This window comes from Onychostruthus taczanowskii, unplaced genomic scaffold, assembly GCF_017590055.1.
Source record: "Onychostruthus taczanowskii isolate IOZ18803 unplaced genomic scaffold, ASM1759005v1 scaffold6, whole genome shotgun sequence".
NCBI classification, from domain to species: Eukaryota; Metazoa; Chordata; class Aves; order Passeriformes; family Passeridae; genus Onychostruthus; species Onychostruthus taczanowskii.
In genome coordinates this window covers 2,214,890-2,240,375 of record NW_024503679.1, presented here as the reverse complement: position 1 = coordinate 2,240,375, position 25,486 = coordinate 2,214,890, and the positions used below count along the sequence as shown (strand labels likewise).

Sequence of the window (25,486 nt, the reverse complement as noted above, 5' to 3'; positions counted from 1 at the left end):
CAGTACTTGGTTTTAATGAACTTCCAAGCCAAATGAGATACCTCACAAAGACAGATCCGAGTGGAAGAAGTGCATTGTTGGTGATTACTAAATAATGATACTAATTTTCCATTTCCATCCACTAACTGTGCAGAGATTCTTCTTGGGATTCATCTATTAAATTTCCACCTTCACTGATGTCAATCAGTTTTTCTTGCTGACTAATGGGAAGATGTTTCATTCTTCTCTTTTCCTGAAGCACTTATTTTGGAAGATTTCTAAACAGTGTTGGGGTTTTTAAAAGGATTTAAAGTTTAAGAAATTATGTACAGCTTTCAGAGGTTTTTATAGGAGGGTTTTTCAGTGGAAACATTTGCAAACATTGATTTTCAAAACAGTCTATGTAAAGTGAGTTTCTTTAGGAAAGCAGTTACCTTCTTCATCCCTGTTAACACAGGCTGCCAGCTTCACCTTGAAGGGACACCTTAGGTGTGTATTTATCTGAAAATACCTGGTAGCTAGGATAATGTTGACAGCCCCTTGTCAGCACAGAAAAGAACAGACAATTTTGAACAGTTGCCTTTGTAGGAAAAAACACATAGTGTGTCATTAAGTGTGGCAACTCTTTTAGGCCCTTTGCCACAAGATAACTAGCAAAACTTACTGTGGGAGTATGAATTTTGTGGTCACTGTCCATCTTATTAAAAGCTATTCTACTGCTTGAAGATCTTATTTTTATAAAATGATATAATCAATGACATCCTGAGCACTTGGTACACCCCTGCCTCCAGCGTTGCTGTGTTAGTTTATCTATGAATGATGCAGTGAAAGAATTTCATGTGTGGTTATGGAGTGCCTGCTTTAACTGGAATAAAAAAGAAAAGGATTCCAGTGTAAAGGCTACAGATAAAATCACATAAGTGTACACTTGCACAGTTTTCTCATAAAACATTGTTTCTATTAAAGAAATAATTTGCTGTTGAGTTTACTTTAAAATATCGTTCCTGGAGTGGTTCAGAACAGAGAAGTTCCCAGTGTTTCACTGGTGAAACAATCCAGCATATACCCTGAGATGAGGCATGTAAGAAACATCTGTAAGGTCAGCCAACAGTGCAGCACACCTCCCACACTGCATAATTTGTTCTAATTCTTGCTTTCTCTAATCTTCAGCTGTTTTCTGTGTCTTCCAGCAGTATTTGCTGATAAAGGAATGCCATATTGTCTTCCATGTATTATTTCAGCTATTTTTTACTGCAGTAGGAAGATCAAATGGTCTCCCATGCCATATGCCTTTGTCTCTTCTGCTGTAAAGCAAGAAACCTTAAAGAAGGCTTTTGAAGATTTGCCATTGAGTTCAGGTGGTTGGGGTTTTTTAAGTGAAGTACTATATTGAGTATCACATGATTTGAAGAAATTGTAAAGGTTTGTCCTCACTTCACTGGAAACTTAATTTTTAAATGTCTTGCTGATCATGATGGCTTCATATTATCATTATCTAATATCTCAAAGCAAAATGTTTAGAGTGAGTTTCATAGTTAATGATGAAAATCCATATTTCAAATAGTTATCATAATGCCAATTTTTTGGCCAACTTTTAGTCAGATCTGATTAGATTGTTGATTTTACCTCAATTTGTGTGACAAGTAGCTTTTACTGGGAATGGGAAGTCAGCTGTTGCATATGGATTTTGAAGCAAAAAGAAGATCTGTCTTGGCATCTGTGTATCTGACATAGTAACACTTCAGAGTCTTCAGGATCAGAGGTGACTTTAGGAAGATTTGCAGCTGTAGAGGGCCCTAAAGGCACTAAACCTTGTGTATTTCCCTGGTTAGAGTTCCTTGCCTTCATTTGTCTCATGTTACCATAGTTGAAAAGAGGCTATTTAGTTACATGGTCCACATGTGTTGTGACAGCATGCAAATTTCTATGAGCATGCCTTTGTTAATTGTGGTCTTAGGTTATGCCAGTTCAGCTTTTAGAAATAAGCATTTTTAAATAATTGAAGGGAGTTTTTGGTGAGTTTTATTGCTTTTGGTTTTCTTTGCTTCTGGGACTTGTAAGGAGGGACAGCAATTCTTCTAGTTTGCTTATAGCAGCCAACATAGTGTAGTTCCCATCCTGCCTGAGGCTACAGCAGATAAATTCCAAGTACCTGCAAAACATCTGCTATCAAGCACCAGTGCTGTCTTGGTACTCACCCAAAAAGTGTATCTTTTCGTGTACAGCTCATCTTTCTGTAGCTGCCAAGGAGTGAAATACAATTTTTGCCCTGAGGAAGATGCAAAAGCAAGGTGGGATTGCAGATAATTGTGTTTTGGGTAGAAAGAGAAGATAAAGCAGGGAGTTGCTTTTAGAAGTTGTTTACAAGACACTGAAAAGCAAAGGAAGAAATGTAGAATGAAGACAGAAAATGATAGAATAGAAAGAAAAATGAGAAAAGCATTTTCTGCAAACTTTAGTTACAGCTTTGTAAAGACTGAAGAGTTCTAGTAGTGTGTATTGACTAATTGTATGGGGTTTTTTTTTCCAGACTAATTTGACTTATGCCAAATTTCTTGCTTCATGTTTACCTCTCATTTTAACCAGAAGTGTATTACTGCTTGTCAAATTCTCTTTGAGTTATAATGACCAGATACAGAAAGCAACCATGTCATCACAGAAACAGACCTTACAGAATAGCTGTATTTTATATCAACACTTGTTCTCATGTCTTCAGTAGTTTTACTATTTTCTTCTGAATTTGAGTTGTTCTGTAAGAACTCTCTAATTTAACTTTCTTTTATTTGGCACATTTTTTCTTACATGTATTCTGTGAGATCTAACTCTCCCATGACATGTGACAAGTGAATCAGGGTGCTGGAGACTTGTACAAGTGAAATTTGTCTTCCTTCTGGGTCTCTAGTGTTTAGTAGAAGTTTTGTTTCTTCCTGGTCAGTCTACAGATGCTTTAAATACTTGTACTTGTTAGGGTTTGCCATTTGAATCTAAGCAAGTCATACTTTAGGTATCTCCAAGTAGCTTAGAATTAGAAAAGCTTTCTACTGGCAACATTCACGGGATATTCAACTAAGCAATAGGAAAATGCTTCTTTATAAGTAATAAGCTAATGAAAGCCTAGTATTTGTATAATCAGGCTTGCCTGAGGAGTATGGCTGTCTTGTCAGTAGCTTTTGGAATGCTGCCTTTTGACTGGGTAGGAGACAATCTTGTGTTTTGGTTGGTGTGAGTGACCATTGGGTAGTGAAACAGCTGCACGTGGGGTGGAGGAGTTGGGGCAAGTAGGGCAGGCCAGTCTGGGCTTCTCTCTTGGAGTTCTTGTTTTTAGGGTGTGCTGCCATGAAACCAGCTTTTTCTCCACAATGCATCTGATGCAAAATGGGGTTAAACTGAGCTATTTGCATGAAAAAGCTATTATGAGGCTTGGTGAAGAATGTAAACAGGAGGCTCTGGGTCATTGTTAGGCACATTCTGGTTCCATAGTGGATGTCTTGGGAACAATGAAATGAAACTCAAGTGGGATGCAGATCTTGGTGCAAGTCCCACAGTCTAGAAGTGCAGGGGGTTGCTAACAAGGAACCGATGTTTGGCAAAAAAACTCTAGTGATGTGTGGAAGGCAGAAATCCTGACTAAGAGTTCACTAAAAAGGGGATTTAGAGACGACCTTTTACAGTTCCACCATCCTTTTGTTACCTGCTTTGTCAAATAGTACTTGTCTATCATGCAAAGCTTTAAATGACCTGTTCGGCACACAGTGGCCAGTGGCTGATATCTCACTGAAAGGAAATAAAGACTGAGTGTGCTTAAGGTTCTCTAAATAGGTGTTATACTGCAGTAGTACAGTGCTGTATCTTCCTAGCAGAATTAATAGGGAAATAAAGCCCTCAAAGCAAGTATTTGTTATGGAAGAGCTTGGTTCTTTGAGATGGAATGTATAACTTGATATGTTTAACTGTTCTGAGATTCTGTGGGAAGTCTGCAGGGTGCTGCAACTTAATTTGTTTGTTTATACTGCTGGTTTCTAAATGTCTGTTCTTGGCTTGTTTGCTAAGTCTTGCAATAGTTGTTTCCTGCAACTGAACAAAGGAGCAGTGTTGAGTATTTGAGAGAGTGCTTAGCAGGTAGGCGAGAAAAGGTACTTCCCAGTAACTCAGCTTTGAAATGCTTGAATTGAAAAAAAATCTTGTTTTCTCACACATGCTCTGCTTTTCCCATGCATGCTCTGTTGTCTTGCTTTAACATGTGCTGTTTAATTATTCCAAATACATAGGAACTTAGGTTTAGTCCTACATAAAGCAGTGTGTAGGCAGGAGGAGGTTTGCCCACTTCCAGATCTCTGAGGTACGTGCTAATGTTGAATAACTTCTCACATGGAACCAGCTGGTTGCATTTTCTGAGCTGTTGTTTCAAATTCTTGTCCTGCTGACATACCAATGGGACTGCTTTGTTTTTTAAGGTGCTCTTAACAGACATACAAGCTGGAAATGCAAAATTGAGCTAGTAATAGCTTAGGTCTCCATGGTGACCATGGCATCTTGAAAACTAAGGAAATTATATTTGGCTTCCTGGGGCTCTAGGTTGCTCTTAGGCCCTATGGATTTAGGCTTACAGTGGCAAAGTGTTTCTTCAGGCAGTATAGAAACTGTATACAATACGGAACATAAACCCCAGATTTGTAATTACAAGAGAGATGCTGTGGTAGTGTTCAAGTGAAAAAAAAACAAAAACCAATAGGAAGCCCTTGAGGAGGTGTAGAGAGATGAATTACACTTTACAAATTACTTCAAAAGAATCTTATAAATAGTACTCTGGGCCGCCTCCATAAAGTGTCAAAAGAATGAGCTTGCTGTGTGACAGTTACTACCCTTGAAGGCAATGAGATAGTGAAATTGTGCTTTCTGTTGCATATACTTGATATCTTCTAATCTACTGAGCTCAAATTTTCAGTTATTCACAGAGGCAAAGTCATTGAAGCACTATGGAAATCTGAGGATGAGGAGGACCAGCTCTGATGGAATGTGTCTGTTAAAATAAGCATGTATGTGATGTGTCACAGCTGTCTAAATGAGTACCAATACAGCCTGTGGCTTTGGCAGTTGATTACTTTCTATAATTCAACTCTCCCATCAAAATAAATTCGCTTTTTTAGTGCTGATGGTCAGAAAGAATAAGTATACATTTATTTTGAAAAGTGGAAATAATTTAAGTTCAAGATGGTTTGTTTGACTTTGCAAGGATAAATAGACCCAGGAGTATGTGGTGTTGACTTTGAGTATTTCAGCATAGTTATTGTGAGTCAGAGACAAGGACCAGTCTTTATGCTTCAGTGACAAAGTGTCTAGACATTGAATTGAAATCTGAACTATTTCTAGGTAGAATGGAGTAACATACCCATTATCAATAAATTACTGGCATCCATTTTTTTTCTTTCTGCATTTTCTTTTGGAGAAAAATGGGTTTGATTGTTTAAGGCAAAGTTCTCCTGTTATCTGATGCTTTCCCACAGCATGGAGCCCCTGTGTGGCTCTGTGGCTTTTGGCTGTCAGAGCTGGGTAGCCATATGGGCTGTGGGTATGCATGTTACAGCAGAAGGCCTCAACTTCAGCCACAAACAGTGCAATTTACAGAGGAAGCCTGGGGGAACATTTTTTTACTTACATTGTGTATGCAGGCATGGCTAAACAATCAGGATTTTACCCTTCTCCGAAGCACTACAGGCTTGTAATTGCTCTGTCAAAGGTAAAGGCAGAAACCTTGATGGGCAAGGGGAAAGTAACTTTGTGTGTTACAGCAAATTGAGTTCCTGAAATGTCAAGTTTGGATTTGAAAATGTAATTTGAAATACTGACTTGGAAGGCATATTCTGACCTACAGCTTGAGTTTGAAGCTTTATTAAACTTGCATCCCTCTACCCTTTCTTTCTCATGCCATTCTCTAATAATGTTTCATATACTCACTGAGCATGATAGAAATAACAGATCTGAATTGCTATATTCTGATGATACTTGAGAAACTCAGGGAATGGGTGTTGCACACAAGTATTAGTAGTGTGAAAAATCTTTTCCTTATTTGCAAAAGCATACATTTTTCAGGGAAAAAAAGGCTAATATATTCCAATTGTTGCATTATTAAAAATAAAAGCCAAAAAATTGGCAGCAATTCAGGAAAAGTTGAAAATGCTCCAGTTCCCCAGGGTTATATTTATCTTTTTGTACTCAGTGTTGTAACTGACCCCAACTTGCAGTGACATGTAACTTAAGTTTATTCCAGCTTCCTAAGCATTAATGACACTTGGGCTTGAAGAAGTAAATGGGTTGTAAATAGGTTTTTAGATTGTGGCTTCCTCTCTACTTGTACCTTGTTTAGGATTTGATAAGTTGTAAGTTTGGTTAAAATTAAAACTAAGATGAACGGTTAAGTGCATGACTTTAAACTACTTGTTTGTTTCTAATGGCTAAATAGAGAAAGTGGAAAGATCTTGCTCAGCAGCTGGCACCTGTAATGTGAGCAGCTCATTTTGGTGTGCTGCAGGTATTATGCATTCTTGAAGTTAAAGTAGATCCAATCTCAGTTATGTTCTGTTATTCTCTATCCTAAAACTCAAAACTAAGCTTTTTCCATCTTGGTTATTGGATTTGGTTGTTCAATTTGTGCTGCCTCACTCTCCCCCATACCCCAGCTTTTTGGGCATTTTTTCCCCCCAAACTGCTGCCGTGGGAAGCATTACTGAATTACTTACCAGCTGCATATTGGTGTACAGCTGGGACAGGAAAGGGCTCATTCCTTGGAAGGTGTCTGCCTGCACAGCAAATCCTCATTGTTCTACTCATTGCTACAGTTTGAATCCCATCTTTCTATTCTGTAAAGAGATAATCCTGTTTTATTGAAATTAAGACTTTGGAAAAAAAAAGTGTCCCTCTTGCAAGGTTTGGGTTTCAACGCTTGGAATGAATACCATAAAAATAATTTCCTGTGTCCAGCTACCACTTGCCCTCTGTAAGAAGTAGTTCTTTGTTTGAACGTTGTCAGGTTACAGGACAGACACTTGCTTTTCTTTGGTTCCTCCTCAGCTGCTTTTAATAGGGAACATCTTTTTTCAGTTGCCTGCTGCTAACACTAAAGAGAACCCTTGTTTTTAAGTGTGGGATATGTTTGGCAACAAATATCTAATTTCAAATCTTGCAAGAAATGTTTGTTACCAAGTAATGAACTTTACTTCATTCCAGCATCACAAAGCACATCATCATATTGAGCAATTGCCATTAATGCTGTTTCCTTCTCAGATTGTCTATTCTGTGTGAAAATAGGGGTCCTATTCATGTACTGATGTTTATTGAATCTTGCATAAATACTGCCATCACAGCACATGAAGGGCTGGGATTTAGACATGCAGCAGTTGTTTGCAGACCAGTGAGGAATCTGCCCTTGCTGTGGGTGTGACACACAGTGTGTGGTGGTGCACACAGAAAATACTGGCTGGATGCTGATCTTAGTGACTTGTCATCTTTTTCTTAAACACATTTTTCAAAAGACTTGGGGCATGTTAACTTTACACAGGCGGATGCTAATTCAACTAGTGTCAAACTTCTGGCCCCTAATCTGGATTCTACTTTTGAGCCATGCTTGAAAGAGAATCTCATCAACAGTTAGTATAATTTCATGTGTATTTTGTGCTGGAAACCCTTTTGTTTAATTTCAAGTAAAGTTACGTTGATATTCTGTTAGTTTATTTCATGTGTATTTTGTGCTGGAAACCCTTTTGTTTAATTTCAAGTAAAGTTGCATTGATATTCTGTTAGTTTGACAGTCTTTCATCAGGAGTGAAACTTTTGATGCCAACTTTCAAGACCAGAATTCTGTATTAGGTCCTCTGGAAATATGGCTCCAAAGATTTTCCTGCTTCAGATGATCTAAGAGAATGCAGAGATCTCTACTGAATGTTGTGGCTATGATGAATTTCTGGTCCATCCAACAGTGCAAAAAACTGTTTTACAGTCTCTTATGTGCAGAAACATCTACAAACAAGCTTCCTGATGGGATTAACTACTCTGCTGTTAATCACCCTTCAGTTTTTCCTGAAATCTGTAGCTTAAGTGGACTCTAGTATGATATCTATCTGCTTGATGGAAATGGGCTGGAAACTATTTGGGCAGTGTATTAACAGAAGACTTGGTTGACATTCAGTGTTCTTCTCCTGAATTTTCAAAGTTTGAAAGCATTCCTGTGTTCATTATTTTAAATTTAAGTGAGTTAGAGAGGGTTAGGAGAGATTCTGCCTAATACTGGGACAGAAGTTTTAATCAGCTATGTGTTTTGATGCTTTAATTTGTGAATTTGTGTGAAAGCAAATAATGATGTATATCAGTTTGCACACTTTTTTTGGGTTGAGCTGCAAACTGGAAATTCCTTTTCAAAGAAATTCTTTCTGAGGAGTGAAGTCTGGTTGATGAAGCAGACTTGCAGCCAAACCAAATTGTCAAATGAGCCCAACCAATGCAAAATCTAGTCTTTCTTTCAGCTGAAAAGCTGTGGGAAAGCTAGTATTAGTTTTCCTTGTTTACTCCTTATTTCAGTGCCAGGTACTTCCAAGTTCACTGCATTTGGCATTAAAATAAATGTTCTACACAGAACACTGAATGTTGACTCTTACTAATTTGTGTTGTAGAAATGGTCAGTGTGTCTTGCTGGCAGATGAAGCGTAAGAATGTTGTGTTTGGAATACTTGTCCCTTTCATTTTTTCCCTTCCCTGTGGAAAAAGTTTCTTTAAGAACTGCCTGTTAAATTGGAAATGACCTTACTTGCCTTCAGTTATAAATAGCAGTTAAAAGGAAGGGGATTCCCCTGCTGTCAAGCCCCATTCATGGCTTTCTATTTTGGTTAAAGCCACATCTTACAATGAGTGCACTGTGACTTCCAGCCCTCAGCATGCTGCAACAAATGTAGTTGCATTCCAAAAACTATGTGCTTGAGGTCATAAGCAGGTAACATTGCTCTGGTACAAGTCCTTTTTGTTTCTTTTTTAGTTAGTGGAGTTAGTGATGCTACAATATGTATTGAAACAGTGTCCATGTGCTAATTTGTGTGCCTTGTGTTCCTTTAGGCTCTGTTGAATCAATAGAAGCTGTTAATGCTGAAACACCACTGTGCCTGAAATTTGAAGAAAAAAAATCTTGGGTATATGAGAGCTTGAAAGGGCAACCCTTTTTCTTTGTTCATAGTGCTTTCGCTTAGAGAGCTGTGGTTCTTGTACTGTTGTGGAAGAAAAGCACTTGAAATAAATGGCAAATGTTTTTTTTTGTTTTGATGTGTGTTCTTTCTTTAAGACCACATTTAAACATAGTTTTAAAAATCAGTTCTATAAAGTGTTAGTGAAGATATACCCTAATTTGATCCTAGAAGTGCTAACTGTTCTGAACTGTTCTGAACCATTTAGTTATATATATTGTGTATCTCACTAGCTGATCAGTTATCTTATTAAAAAATACATTTTTGGCCAAATGCAGGTTGGTATTGGTGTCCAGTTTACACCTCACCTTCAAGTCACACTGTTTATATCTTCAACTCTGCAATTATGTGAATGTGTTGAGAGGAAGCATTTGATCATTTAGAATATAATCATATGATTAATACTTGATCTTGCAGGTAGTGCCACTGGACAAGAGGATTCTTAATCAAAGGTTTCTGGTGGTTTGTATGGAAAAACAGCTCCTGTAAAGCAGTGTAAAAAGCTCTGTATCTGTTAAGTGCATGGCAGGGCATAATTAGTGATGTTCCATTATTTTGTCATAGTGCTTTCTCTTAGAGAGCTGTGGTTCTTGTACTGTTGTGGAAGCAAAGCACTTGAAATATATGGCAAATGTTTTTTTTTTTTGTTTTGATGTGTGTTCTTTCTTTAAGACCACATTTAAACATAGTTTTAAAAATCAGTTCTATAAAGTGTTAGTGAAGATATACCCTAATTTGATCCTAGAAGTGCTAACTGTTCTGAACTGTTCTGAACCATTTAGTTATATATATTGTGTATCTCACTAGCTGATCAGTTATCTTATTAAAATACATTTTAATACCAAATGCAGGTTGGTATTGGTGTCCAGTTTACACCTCACCTTCAAGTCACACTGTTTATATCTTCAACTCTGCAATTATGTGAATGTGTTGAGAGGAAGCATTTGATCATTTAGAATATAATCATATGATTAATACTTGATCTTGCAGGTAGTGCCACTGGACAAGAGGATTCTTAATCAAAGGTTTCTGGTGGTTTGTATGGAAAAACAGCTCCTGTAAAGCAGTGTAAAAAGCTCTGTATCTGTTAAGTGCATGGCAGGGCATAATTAGTGATGTTCCATTATTTTGTACATCACTATAACCTAGTTTTGAAGGGAGAATGAAGGCAGGCTTAGCCTCTGACTTCAAGTGCTAGTTAAATTGATTTGACATAAGTAGTAGTTTTATGTCATTTCCCAAAACAAGACAACAAAACTGTGGGCAAAGGCTGAATTAGTTTGAAAAACATCATCTGTTATAGGCTCATGTCAATCCTTTTCATCCTTTTGCTCATGTCAGACCAACTAAACCCAGATTTGTCTGGTTCAGCTTCTCTATGATTGACACAAGTAGGTTATGAGCGGTGATTGTACTTTCAGTTCTTGAGATTAAGAAACAACTGCAGTTGTGGGTTTTTCAGTGCTCTTCAATACATGAAGGAAGCTGCTCAACTTCATCTGCTTCTCTTTGCAAAGCTATTCTATTGCAGCCAAAGCCATTGTTTACATGTACCATGCATAAATTGAAGATTTTGTCCTGTATGAAAGTGAAGAAGATTGTGGGATGTGTGCTTGTTAATAAGGTACAATTTTCTTGACAGAACTTTAATTATCTCCTGAGACAAGGATAGTTTTGGGGTAGTTTAGATAATCAGATTTAGAAGTATTGACCACCATCAGCTATTTCTTTCTTTTTTGTTTTTGAATGAAGCAGCAAAACAGCAGAATATTTGTTTAAGTATCAGTCTGGGAGGATGTATGACATGTAATTAACAAGCTGGACTGGATGGAAATGGGATCAGTTTTGTGTGCTCTATCTGAGAGGGCTCTAATGGTTTTTGAGTGACCAGCTTATTATTCAGTACCTTGGCAATGTATTCTTTCCCTGACTATGTAACCATTTGAAAGCTGGGTCTGAGCAGTAGTTTTTACTCAACACTGCAAGGACTTGGACATGCACAGACTGAAGCATCTTTTAGTTCAACCCAGTTGTCATAGAAAAAGAGTCTGAATTCTGCTCCTTTTACAGTGTGCTGCTAGTATTTAAGTGCAGATTGACTACAAGTTCTTACTGATCCCTGATCTGCAATGGGCACTACATACACAGGAGAAGGCATCTCTGAGTATTCATTGTGGAATTTCATAGCATAACACTACATTCTGTATCTCAAAAACACAGGGATCATAGTTTCCCAGTTTGAGAACAGCTAGTCTTGTAAAAATTCCCCAAGAGTGAAGCAAGTTCAACCAGTGCTACAACAGTGCTGGCTGTGTTGTGTTCTCCCAAGTTCCCATCCAGTGGATTGCTGAAGTCTAACAGTTGCAGTGCTGAGATCTCAGAATTCAACCTGGCATTTGATGTTGGAAGTGCCTTTTCGCTAATATCCCTGACAGGTCAGCAATTCTTAAATAAAGTGGGGTTGCTGGTGGCAACAGGCACAGGATCATTCCAGTAAGGACTTTGGGTAAGGTAGATACCTAACAATAGATTACAGTGTGGGTTTGTTTTGAATCCCCAGTTATTTCTGGCATAGCTTCAGTTTTCTTCAGTAAGATCAGCATTGTCCTTATCTGTAAACTCTTGAGATGAAATGATTTAAAATAACTTCTACATGTTTATGAAATACTTCTTTCTACTCAGCCTTAAAACTGAAGGAAAGCTATTGATTCACTTTATTTTCTTTTAATCAAAGGGCAAAAAGCGAATATTTTCTATTCAGTTTTGTACATTGCCCTCAGTAGGTGTGGAATAGTGAATTGAAGGGCAGGAGGGCAGGTGCTCATGCTGGGAGTATCTGGTGTCTTTTGGAACGTCTGGCTTTACTGCCTGGAAGAGCAGCAGTGCTGCAGTGAATGGCAGTGACAGCTGCTGTAGTTTCAAGACCAACAAATGACTTCATTTCCTAGATAATTTTCTTTTTTTTTTTTTTTTTTGTGAAAAATTAAGCACTTGTAAATTAATGCTTGCAACATCTAACAACATATTGTAGTGGCATGTTCATTACTGAGTTTGGGAGTAATGACACCAGTCAGGACTAAAGGCTGGGCTGTGTATCTGCAAGTGTATGTAGGGTTGCTTTTGTGTTTGCATCACTGGATAACACTATCAGCAGCTTCTAAGTCCTTTTTAAAACATTGTAATTCTTTTAACTTTGTAAGCATGTTGAAAGTTTCAAGGGCAAGTATTAAAGTAAGAAGCATTTGTTAGACTTGCATAATGTGAATTTTAGTGATTTGGAAGGGAGATGAGGTCCATGAAGAAGCACTTTAGTTGTAGAAGATACATTTTTTTCTCAGATTAACAGTTTAGAATCAATGTTTTAACACTCACAAAGACTAAAAACCCTTTTTGGATTGCAATATTTACTCTACTAGCTCTAGTGTAATTTCTTTGCTTAGTTTGCTGTGTGAAGTTTAGCCTAAATATGTCAATGCTGAATTGATGAGTTGCATGAGAATGAAATACAGGATTTTTAGAAATATGTAAAACTTGGCATTTCTTAAAGGTACTCTGTTATGATTTGGCAAAAATATTGTAGTTTTTGACAGCCTCAGACTTTGGCCTTCAGGTTCATGGATGTCAGTGAGGACAAATGACATTTAAAGAGAAGCTGGATTCAGAAACAGTCACTGCTTGAAGCGTTGCTGAGTCGCTGTAGTGTTTTATCACAGATATCTTGAAAATAAAGATACCTTGTCTACAAGTAAGTGTTGGGTGATAGAAATAGTGACAGTGCAAATATTAAAATTATCTATCAGGAGTTTCTTTCTTCTCCACACATCTCTGATATGGACTTTCTTGGAAGCATTGATCAAACGCTGTAGGTTTGCTATAGCTCATGTGTGTTTGGACAGCAGTTGCTCCTGTCAGGTCATTCCAGCTCAGTTCTGCAATTTGAGCTGCCCTAGTTTGTTATTAACTTTACTCTGAAGGGCTGAAATGTGGTTGCTTTGCTGCCACGAGTCAAGTTATTCAAGTTTTTCTGTTATTTGGCTTGGTGTGTCTGTCATTTTGAAAAGCAGTGTCATAACATACTGTTTCTTTCATGAACCTCTTGGCTTAGGTGAAGTATTTGAAGTGTTTTTGTCCCCACAACAGTGCTCTGATATGTGTTAACATCTAAGTCTTGCCTGCTGCTAGATTGTCCTGTAGACCTGTTTCATTATTCAGAGATCCCAGATTGGCAGGAAGGAACCAGTAAGTACAATGGTATGGGGGAATATTTTACTGGCATTTAATGCTCTACATACCTCAAAGCCAGATAGCACCAGTCAGAGTGATACAGGGTGTGCTTTAAGAAACCTGGCAAAACAAGTGGCTAGTGCCAGCATTTATTTTATTCTTAGCCTTAGCTGATCAGTAATCAGAGTTTAGGCACTGCTGTCTTAGAACTGTGTTTTACATCTGCATCCCTTAAAATATTAAATGAAAAAAAAGAGCAGAAAAGATTCTATTTTAGTCTTACCATGTTAGGGAAAGTATTTGACTGCATAACCTATAAAATTGTATCAACAGGAGGAGGAACTCCATAAAGTACTCAAAATAACTGTGTGATCAGATTTAATTTGACAGTCTGGAGTTTGCCATGAGGAACTTTTGTCTTTGACAGGACACCATGTGTATGTGTTGTTCTACCTCGTCTCAGTGTTCTTGGCATGTGAGTTATTCTCAGGAGTTATTTGTATACTGGTACATGGTAAATACATAGGAAGATTTGTGTTGTAGTACATTTTGTTACAGTTGCTTAGTTTGGAAACAAGTCGTGTGATCTGAGCAGCATTCTTTCTAAATGTCCAGGGAGTGTCTTTTAGGTGGCATTTCTGACAGAGTGTGGTATTTCTGCCCAGATGTCTGAGCTGGCTTCAGGAATTGAAGCACTGTAGCTGTAGCAGCTGACTTGATTTCCCCACTTATCTCATGCTTAGTGAGTTCTTTTGCCTTTTTCTTTTCTGGTTCCCCTCTTGACATCTCTGTAGCTGGAGCATTAGCAGGTTTGCTGAAAGGCCTCTCTGGTTTAGGCACATGCAAACTGTGTCATCACCATGTGTGTTTTCTATGATGAACAGCTGAATGTATCACTCCATCTCTTGTTTCAGACCACTGAGGCTGTCCCTAACCAGCAGCCTCAGGGGACTACCTGAGTGCCTTTGCTGCTTTGTGCTTCATTTTGTTGTTGTAAAGTTGTGAGTAAAACTAGGAATATCATGTTTGAACAACTTCTCTGGAAGAAATGGTATTATCTGTAGAGGAATGAAAAACGAAGAGAATGATTACTGAAATAATTGTTCTAGCAAAAACAATGAAAGAAAGTTTGGGTTTTTTTGAGCAATTCATTATGTTCTCCTTGCTGGGAGTGCCATAATAAACACTGCATAGTATTCCAAACATCTGTCATGCTGCAATAATTGGGTTCTAGAGAAATACCTGAACTGAAAAAACCTGGTTTTTGTTGCTAGGATTTCATACTGTCATAGTTCAGAAATGGGAAATGCTAGAATATTTTTTTTTATCATTGCCTCAATTTACTATGAGAGGAGGCAGAAACATGGAATTCCTTCAGTCAAAACGTGATTCAAATGTGATGGGAAACTGCACATCTCCCTATGAGAGAACCTATTGATATCTTCATCAGTTATCTTGCTCTGAAAACTAAGGTTTCTTCATCATGTGACAAGTGTTTTGACTTTTTAATTTTTGTTCTTTTTTTCTCTTTTAATGAAGATTGGTGTGGTAGTTTAGCTTTCTCAGTATTTTGTTTGAGGCCATTTTTGGGCACAAGAACATTCAAGTGTAAATAAAACTAATTTTCTTCTCCCACTGCCATTCCTGTCTCTACTGACATGGCTTTCTTCTGTCAAAACAGTTGCTTCTTAGTATTAGTTATATTTAATTGTCTGAATACCGACTTGATTTTGAAGTGCAAACATTCAGACTTACAGGAATTTTCAGCCCTGAAGATTGTTTCAGGTGCTCTGGTACTTGGGGCTGCTACTATGTATACATCAATGGTCACAACTATTGCCAGGAAGCTTTGCCTCTTCTCTTCCAGATTTGAAAATAACTAAGAGAAAAAAAGTATCATTTACTTTCTTTCCTTATCTCACTCTGTATATATGTAGAGTAACTCTTAAAACCTTCAAGGTTAATTTATTTCAAAGTTTAATCACATGCTAGCTTTTAAGAAGGGGGGCAGAGTATAATAAATGGCCTTTCCTACTGAGGGGGAAACATTGAGCCTGAGAGACCCAAATGAAGCCAATCTCCACTGCATTGTCAGTCCAACAAGAAAGTTACTGTTCAGGCAGAGCTTCCCAACTTGGCTTTTTGGCTTGTGAGGGCTGATCTTAGGGCAGCACTGGAGTTGCAGCTGAAGCATTCTTTGTTATAGTCAGGATTCGTGCTGTGTCACCAACCCCACAGTGTTGCCCAAGTGTCCTTGACTTGTGTTCAGATTGAGTTCCAGGAAATTTGCCAATATGATGTTGTTCAGCTTCTTCAAAAACCTACTGCAGCCTCAGGTTATGTATTTGTGTCCTGCTGCCGAGCGTGGTTTGTTGCAGATAGGGTTGGGGGCTGGATGTTAACAACTGCAAAATGTGCAACTTTTGGTTTAGTGTTTTTGTGCTGATGAGGTCCACAGTTCAGAGATTATTCTAAAGGGTCTTTTTGTAATAAAGAACTGCTCACAAAATAATGTAATCTAAGATGCAGAGCCAGTGTAAGTAGCCTAATAAAGAAAACTCCAATACTGTGAGTTTTAGAAAGTTGTCAGTTCATATTTGAAGAAATGTAAAGCTTGTAAGAAATTGGTGCTGGCTGTAAAGCTGAAGGGGTGTTCCAGGGCATCTTTCCCTACTGCCTTTTCTAGCAGTGGGGAAAGACCCCTTGGAATGGGCCTTGAAATATTTGTCCTGAATTTAAACCTAAGCCATTATTCTTGTTTTAGTATTTAAAAAGTCACAGTTAAATCAGGTATAAAATGGTGTGCATTTTAACTAAACTCTGTTCACACTGCTTCACTTCCTCTAAACCTTCTAGATAGTAGAAGGGCCTTTTGTACCTGTCCACATTTTAGGGGAATTCTTCTTCCTGTTACTCTGCTATTCCAGAGCTGTCTACCCCTCTGCTTTTTCTCCTGTAGATTATTTATGTGTTGTTCTCAAAGAAAAACAGTCCAATTTGTATGACTTTGAAGATGATCCTGAACTTAAGTGATACTTGGTAATCAGGCATATCTTATCAGTCAACTCTATTATATCTGGAGAGTTTTCTGATGTTTTCTGAGATCTGGCTTCTAGAGAAAGCCTGTTTTCTGAGAGGTGGGAAGGAGTGAGAGAGAATTCCAGTTTAAATGTTCTGTTCTACCAAATATTTTGTTCTTTGTATATGCTTTCCATACTTCAAATGAATAGATGAGCAGTTCTAGCCAGTTAATTTCAGGATGTGTCAGAAGCTGTTATCTTCATGCGTAAATGATGAGAAGTTAAATATCTTTTGAAAATGTATAAAGAAATATTGAGCTTAAAATATTTGCTTTGACCAAGTTAACTAAATGGGTGAGATATATTTAATAACTAAGGGGAGACAGAAGGAAAGCTTAAACATTTTAGGAGCAGTAACATAGTAAAACCCAAAAGTCTGAGGAGCTACCAAGTATGCTGGGACTGTACCAAATAATGATACGTAGTGTAGAGTGAAAAATCTGGTTTTATATTGTCAGTGCTTTTATTATCTTTACAACATAATTCTTTTCCTGGAATTTGAGGAGTATAGGAATTAGAAATGCGGCTAACAGAAGGAAACTTTGAACAGCTTCCACTGTTTGGGTGGTCATTGGCTGATATTTGAAATAGCTGAAAAGAATTACACCCATCTATGATTTGTGGAGGCTTTTTGTCAGGGTCCTTTAAAGGACTTATTTAGATAAGAGATGGGAACAGAGTTAAAGTTGTACTTTCTTGAGTTGAAGTGCTCAACATTATAGAAAAAAGTTTCTGCCTGAAATTATGTAATAGAAAGAACATATTAGTGGAAATACTTGAGACTTCAAAGATTTTCAAGAAATGGGAGTGCCTTATGCATATTCCCTTACAGAACAAACTTTGCCATGTGTAAAAGAGCTCTGGAGCAGGAGCTGTTTTGCCCCCTTTGTCAGCAGCTTTGATTGCTGCCCCGGAACTGGGTTCTCAGCCTTCTGCAAGGTCAGTGGTGTGTTATTTGTGTGTGAGGCAGCAACTCAAAAGGACAAAAGCTGTGAAAACTTGCTCTACAGCTTAGGGTTTTTTTCATATTTCTGCAACTCTTCTTTGATGGCTGGGAACTTTATAAACAGCTGCCATGATCAGCTCCTTAAAAAGTCTTGGGAAACTTTTAGAAAACTCTAAACCTAGAAAAGACTCTGCATCATAACCATAGATATGTTTGGTCATGAAAAAATACTTTTCTCTGCCTAAGTTAATATATACTTGTATAAGGTTCTTGTAAGAAAGCTGTGTGTAAATTGAAGAATAGGTTGCTTTTGTTTACTTGGAATCTTAATTTTGTTTTACAGTTGGGATTTACAAATGCTACCACCTCAAAAATCCAGTATGTGGTTTATTAAGGTATTATGCAAAACAAAGCAAGCTTCCTGTTTAGCAATTATATGTGCAGATGTTGTGTGATGAGTTTTTTATTGGGATTCTTTTGCTTTCACTAAATGATTAGATATCTCTCATTTTGAAGTGGATTATAAAATACCAAACTGAATTTTAATTGCATATCTAGACCTAAGTGGGGCTAATTCCAGAAGGTGCTTTCATCACTGGGATGTTTATTGGCATCCTCTTTGTCTTTCTTCCGTAATACTCTTGCCAAATAGCTGAAACTAAATTCCTTCCACCCTACTTTTGCTTGGGCTCTGAGGAGATCTATTGTAGGTGACAAGAACAGTAAAAGAGAAGTGTTTGTTTACTAGGGAAGATTAAATAGGTGACACAGTGATGATGCTTGGAGTGTGGGACCAAAAATCTGTGGAGGACTAGGCCCCAAAACCTATTCAATTACAGGTTGGAGAGAAACAAACTGAAGTAAACTGAGTTCCTCTGGAAAATATCCTTCAATACAGAGCACAGTGAAGAGCTTGCTCTGACTTCCTTGTGGCTGGATTTCCTTGCTCCACATGCCCTATGCCCTATCTTCAGTGTTCTATAGCATGGCTGTTAGCACACATCTCCACCCGTGGGCTAGGATAAAGGCATCTTAGAACTTCAGCAAGAAACCAGAGTGAGTGAAATTGTATATGGATTCCCTGGGAAATGGCAGTACTGGCTAGGGTACTCTCTTGGGCATTTAAGTGTTTTTTTCTGTGAAGTAAAGTGCTTCAAATTATGCTGCTGTTGTCCTCAAGTGGGTCAAGTGATTTGAAGTTCATATGAGTGGTGTCAGGAGGGTAGCACATGCTCATTTAGAAGGTGGTCAGGGGAGTAAATAGAAAAAGAAATCAAATATGTATTAGTGCTGTGAAAAACCAATATATACAATTTCTGACAAATGAATTTTGCATTTTTCACTGACTGTAGCACTTCTCCCAGTGTTTCTATGACTTGAGCTTTGATGATACACTTGGGTTACTTTCAGGATATCTCATGTGGTGATACGCAATCTGTGAAGTTAAAACTGTAAAGGTGTCTTGATCTAAAGGGCCAACACTGCTGCTTGGCTGTCAGTGGTTGAGCTGAACGAGGAAAAGTAGGAAGAATAAGTGCCTGCAGCTTTTCTTCCTTATTAGAAGCACTGGGGGATCAAATTCAGTCTTCACCAGATAGAAAACTCAGCAGGATTTACATTTACTCAGTTTACATTCAGTGAGAGGCGGCCCCTTGGTTTTTAACTGTTCACTTTGACTCTTTCAAACCATCTGGGGATTTTACTCAGCCTCTCTCTTCCTCCAGGGAATGTGGTTAAAAGAAAGGTGTCTGCAAACTTGTCAGTACAGATTTGTCACTGTCAAGTTATATCTGAATCTTGATCTCATTATTGTGAGCTTCTGTTTAGTTTAACAGGAGTTCAGCCATCCTTCCATGTATGCAGGGGGAAAAAGAAATGAAAACAAACCCTGCATTTTCATTGCAGTTGTTGCTCTAATGTAAAATTTTTAAACTGCTTAAGTCCATAATTGGATCATCTTTAAACAAGAATTTTGTTTGAGGTAAATTGAGTTAACTGGAAGGAGAGATGCTGGGGTGTCTCAGTCTGTATTTGATTCTTTAATTCTTCTAATGCTGCAGCTGCCTTTCCAACCTCTTTCTACAAACCCTGCAACTGTTGTGGTTCTGGCTGTTGTCTTCAGTGTGCACTATTCCTTCCATTTAGCACACTTAACTTGTTCATCACCTGCATGCTGTCAGCTTGCTCTTGTTTGCAGCCTGAATTTCCTGACTTGGCTTTTTGCCTGCTGCAGAAGGCAGAAGGCTCCTTAGGGAACAACGTCACAAAGGTCAAGCTTTTTTAATAAGACAATGCTGTCATTTTTATGTCACTTTAAGTAATTTTTTTCTCTTTCCCATTTTCAAATATTGTAAATTATTTTCTGAAATTGCCGAGTGTAATTTTTCTGTTGTTACTTAGAGTTGGTAATAATTAAAGGTGCCATGCATGTGGTTGAGGTCAGTTTTTTTGTTAGGAATTAAACAGTTAGGATCTGCTTAATACTCCTAACATTCATTTAGGTACAAGTGAGGGGCTGTATTTCTTCCCATTGCATCCAAGTGGAGTTGCTTCAACTGAGCTCTGAGCATGGGTCAGCAAATGGGTGACTCTTCCCTAATACTGAAGGACAGGGGCTGTGGTGGTAGGGCAGCAAAAGCTGTAGTTCTGCAGTGGATTGACTTGCACAAGGCAGTTGTTCTGGAGAGTTGTTCTGGAGAGCCACAAAAGGTGGTTTCCCAGGTGTTCAGTCTCCTGCAGTAGTGTGTCTCAAGCTTCTTATCATCAAATGTGAATGCCACAGACAGTTTTTTCATAAGCACTACATGGAAGGAGGAATTGCTGCCAAGCCCTTCTCTTTATCTTCCCCTTCAGCCTGCTGTTTTCTACCCTCTGGTCTTCAGGTTGTACAGTTATTACTGGTCCTTTTAAAGGCTGTATATTTGCTTTGGAAAGGGCACTGTTACTCCTCTCCATATCCAGAGAATGGAGGCAGCTGGAGCAATCTCAAGCTATCAAGCACCTGTGCAAGGCTGTAAAAGATTTCATAGCTTTATATACAAAAGAACATACAAAAGAAATAGTTCTGGTCCTCTTCCTTTTGTGGTTTGTGTGGTTGGTTGCCCTTTCAAGGGTAAAGAGCTTGGAAACCACAGGACTTAGCTTTTATCTGGGCCATGTTGAGAGTATGGTGGCCCTATTTATGTCTCAGCCTGGTGGAGAGAAGGTCTTCTCCACTAAAAGGGAGAGCAATTAATCTTCCCATCTTGAACTGAGGAATTGGTACAGGCACCTTTGAGGGCTAAAAAGTGAGACAAGGTGTCCAAGTTCTCCCTTGTAATGCCTGGTTTTATATCTCTGTAAGGCTTAACTTAGTCCACAGAAATTTTCCATCAGGACTTTCATGTTTACTCTTAACAGTTCTCTTGAGCACGTGCATTGCCTTTTAGATTTAAATAGTGTAATCTGAGATGAGAGCAGTATATCAGCACTAAATATATCCTTACAGCAGAGCCCAGAAGTCCAGCATTTGGAATCTAGTTTTTTGAAAATAAGGACTTGGATATTTTTTATATCAATACCATGTAAAAAGTTATTTTTATGTGGTAGTGTAATTTAATTTTAATTTATTTTTACATTCTCCTGAGGTACTATTAGGGGTATAGGAGCTGGTATGATGAAATTAATGTAAAGCAAATCAATTTAGGCTAAGTGGTAGTGTTTAGTTTGTGGGGACTATGGATTTGCTTAAGTAACAAAGTGTCAGAGTGTAAGTTGTAGGCTGTCATGGTTGTCATGTAATGCCATAATCTATTCCATTTGAGAGCAGAAATGGTTGAAATTGTACTGAAGTGTCCATAGTGGAATATGTTAAGTGAATGTTAATGGAGAAACACATTGTTGGTGAAAATTTCTGTGTAATTATTACATGCTGAGTTAAATTTTGTCTTGTCATAAGAAATGTGGCATAGAGTAGAAATAGTGACATAAGAAAGCCTGAGTGGCTGCAATTGAATCTTGTTGCATTTTATAGTATGTGAGTGCTGAAATGAAAGACTCTGGTGCTTGGCTTCTATTTTTTGTTGAAGTCTTAATAATTAACTTTCTATAGCTGAACTGCTGTTGTATTCCAGAGGTAAGAAAATGACCTAACCTAGCTGGATTTTGCTTGGTTTTTAAACCATAGCAGTTTTCATGTAGGATTCTCCTGACTGAGCACGTTGTGTAGTGAGGAGAGACACAGCCAGAAAGGCCAGAAAGAGGCAGCTTTGCAAACTGCATTTTACAGATGAAACCTGTGGGAGCACATCAGGAGTATAAATGACCTTCAGTGGTGGGACAGCAAGCTCTGCCCTTGACTGGATTTTTCTGCATTGCAGATGCTCTCAGATATGTTGGTTGCAAGCTAATGTTCCAAAAATGGACTTGGCTGTTGGGTCTTTTTCTACATAGTTCTAATCAGGTTATGGATGTTTATAAGAAATTGTGGGCAGACATGAGAAATTATGGCAGCTTTGGGAGGCAGCAAGCAGAAAGGGAATAGGGTGCCAGCTTCCTCTTATGACATGTGTAAGTTGGGTTTGGTCTTCACTCAATAAATAAATAATTTTGAATAAAGCTATTTGTAGTCAAGGTTGTTTATCAGATAGGCTAGAAATGATGAAGATAAACAATTAAGTGTTGCTAAGAACACTTTAAAACACTTTAGATTTCCTTGACTGAGGACAATTACATGTAGTCAACAGGTTTCAGATTTGGAAATCTCCCCATGTGGAGAGCCTGATGTAAATTGGTTGCCTCTTTTGCTTACTGGTTGTTCATATTGTTTGAAAGGACTGTGTTTTGTCTTTGAGAAGGCTAGGAAAGAATCACTGAGCTTTGGTTCATTGACTGTAAGCTCTGCCACTTTTGTCTTTCTAAAAACTCTGCATGTAAATGAGGTGGTATTTCATGGCCTAGATTTTAGTGTTTGCCTGCCTTCTTGTCATACTCACAACTCTATGTGAAACTCCAGGATTAGAATCTGTTTTACTTTTCCTTCCCCTTGCCTAGGCTGTCATTTAGCATTCCCAAAGTGCTCTCTTGGATAGTAGTGCTAAAAAATGTACATATTCACCTTTCTCTTGGTTCATTTTGTGAATTCCTTTTCTGTAGGCTCATCTTAGACTGGATCAAGCAAGACAGTGGACAGCCTTGTATGAAACAAACTATGCCAGAGTCAGAAGTGATTCAACTGTGGCTTTAAACAGCATAGCTGTAAAATTACCTGAAATTATCTAAAAATGCTCTAACATAAAATGCATAACATGCACAGCATATTAAAAGGTACAGAAGGTATTAATCTTGGCTAGAGCATGCCAGTGATTTTTTTCCCCCCATCTCTAGGTGAAAACATTACCAGAAACATTTGCAGTTAAGTAGAAAACACAGCAACAGTGCAGGGCTGTATTTAGAGTTGGGGTGGGGTTCTGATGCCCCTTTCTTGCACAGTGTGGGCCAAACTAAAGCAGCTGATTTACCAGTTGACTCTCTGAGCATGCACATGGTCTGCCACAGCTGCCATTGAGCATCCAGAATTAAGCTGCTGAGTGAAGAACACTGTACATACTGGTCGAGAATACACAATTTTTTTCAGAATATTTTTGTAAGAAAGAATTAAGTTTCACCACAGTTTGATTTAAGAAAAAGAAATGCCACCCCAACCTGTACTAACAGCAAAACAACCCTTGCAAGCAGTTTTCCTGCAGAGAACTCCTCTATTCAGTCTTTATTCTAACACTAGACATTCCTTAGAAATAAATTTAAGAGCAATACCAGGATGTCTGGTTGTCTAGAAAAAGAACTCAAATTTCCGGTTATCTTTAGCAGGTATCAAATAGCACAGTAATTAATTGTCTTGGAATCACTATTTCTGGTTTTAAAACTTAGTTTTGTTTGGAAAGTTGGCTGCTTGTTGATGAACATTCTGACATTAGTGTCTACAAATCTTAGTTACAGAAAAGATAGAAAACCAGCTATTCTGAATACCATTCAGATTTACAGCTTGTGTGGGAAGGCAAATTCCTTGGGAGACTGAATCAAATAGTCCCCTGAACTTTTCTGGAAACTGTCTCATTATTGGAAGTTTCTTTTTGTGTGAATATTTAATTTGGAGCAGGGACCTTTGAAAATTTAGATTTGATAGTTCATAACCACAGAAACATGGATTTTTTTTCCCTCTGGGCTAAATTCAAGTATTTTTAGATCCTATCACCCCACTGCAGTGTATTGGAATAAGGTCACAACTGGAATTTGACCATGTGGCTGAAACGTGCTTTGCTTGTTGACAGTGTCTTCTCATTCTCCAGCTGATATTGCTGTGCACAATGCCTTCTGTGAAATAAAGCCCTGGAATTACAGTGGAAGTTTATTCTGGACGGCTGGATTAAAGCAGGGCTTTTGCAGCCACAAAGGAAGATATGGAGGTACAATGTAGCTTCAGTAAGTTTTTACTGCTATCACTTTGAGCATTCAGCTGTACTGTGCAGTAGGGAGAATTGTGTGGCTGCATAGTGTCTTCTTCAAAGGGTAGTTTAGGGCCTTGGCATCTCTGCTAAAATTGTCAATTTAAAGGCTGACAGCTTACTCCAGTCCTCAGAGGGGTGACTGCATTCATGAAAACAGTGAAAATGGACCACACGACAGAAAAAACTGCTTGTTTTTTGGAGCAGTGGGAAAGCTGGGAGTGCTTCTAAATCCCCTTTGGAGAAAGAGAGATGCCTTGGAACATGTCCTAAAACTTGGTTGTTTCAAAGGAGTGCCTGGTAGGGGGGACTGGAAAGCTATTGTGGAGCAGTTGCTGCCGGAAATGAAAGTTAGAGGGAAAAAAACCTCCATTGCAACTTGAAGATGAAAACTTCAGAGAAATTTGGCTTCAAGTAGAGAGCACAGAAGTTTCTGGGAGAATTATAAACCACGCCATGACCTTGAAGAAAGCTACTGTGTTTTTGTGAGGGTGTATTTGGCTCCCTGTGGATGGGTAGAATGTAGGAAAATAGAGACAGTGATGAAGGTCATCTCACCCTTAAGAAGTTACAGCTGTGCTAATTATCAAGCATTAAGAACAAACCTGCCCTTAATAGGCCACAGCTAGATCCAATTAGGATGGGTATTGTAAAAGAGTAGGTTGGCTGGTTGAGAAGTTAGATGGAGTTGGTTGGCTGTGCTGAGAAGGAGTCAGTGCTGAGGAGCTGCCCATGAGAAATCACTAAGAAGTTACAAAACCTTTGCAATAAGATGGCAACAGCTCCCTTGTGGTGAAAATCCCCCAAGCTGCCAAGGTCCTGGTTGTTTTTACACTGCCTCTCTTAGCAGCTACTTCCATCTCTGAAATTCTTAATATCTTTTATTGTTTTACTATTGCATCCGTGGGACAGGTGAGCATGGTTAGGTGTCCCTTTCTTCCCCAAAGCCTGATTTCTGTGAAGGTTTTGTGCAGCAGTGACCTGTCAGTTCAACTGGAGTACAGATGTCAAGGCAGAAGGTTCAGCAGATACAGCTGTTAATTTACGCTTTTATTTTTATTTTGTTGTAAATTTTGATTTTGTTGTTTTAAAAATCTTCTCTGTGATAGTTGTACAGCACCCTTATACACACTTCCTTTGTACAGAGGCATTTCCTCTCATCTCTTTTGTTTCATGTGTCTGTATTACTTATCAGATTACTTTTTTTTCTTACCATTTTTTTGAATGTTCTCTCTGCTGCCTGTGTTACAAACAGGTTAGGATTGTTAAAATTGTACATACCCGTGTGTCTAGGGAAAATCATGGAAGAAAAAAATGAAAAAACCTTCACTTCTGGTTTTTGTCCATTTTTTTTTTCACCTGCTTTTCCTGTGACTGGAAGTTCAGTATTATAATTTGAGGTGATTCTGTCACTTTGGGCGTATCTGTTCTTTGGACAGAAGGCATAAAAGCTCAGAAATATTGACTGTCCATCATAAGGCTTTTTTACTTCCCCAACCATATAGTTGTTGTGAAAAAGTCTTTTCTGTCACCTGAATTTATTTAAGCCTC

At 38.3% G+C, this 25,486-nt stretch overlaps 1 protein-coding gene across 12 annotated transcripts in view; it reads left to right on the top strand.

The window, feature by feature from the left end:
• The window catches only part of TLN2 (talin 2), a 146,173-nt gene that overhangs the window by 7,798 nt on the left and 112,889 nt on the right, over positions 1-25,486 (top strand). Inside the window, exon 1 of one of the 12 annotated variants that reach the window (XM_041418352.1) lies at positions 8,906-8,959. The exons of 9 other annotated variants lie outside the window; for them this stretch is intronic. The gene's annotated coding sequence lies outside the window, so the exon portion shown is untranslated. Of the gene's footprint in view, positions 1-8,905; positions 8,960-12,932; positions 12,949-13,421; positions 13,443-25,486 lie in introns of those variants that run through there. 2 more of the 12 variants (XM_041418349.1, XM_041418353.1) reach the window with 2 other exon arrangements.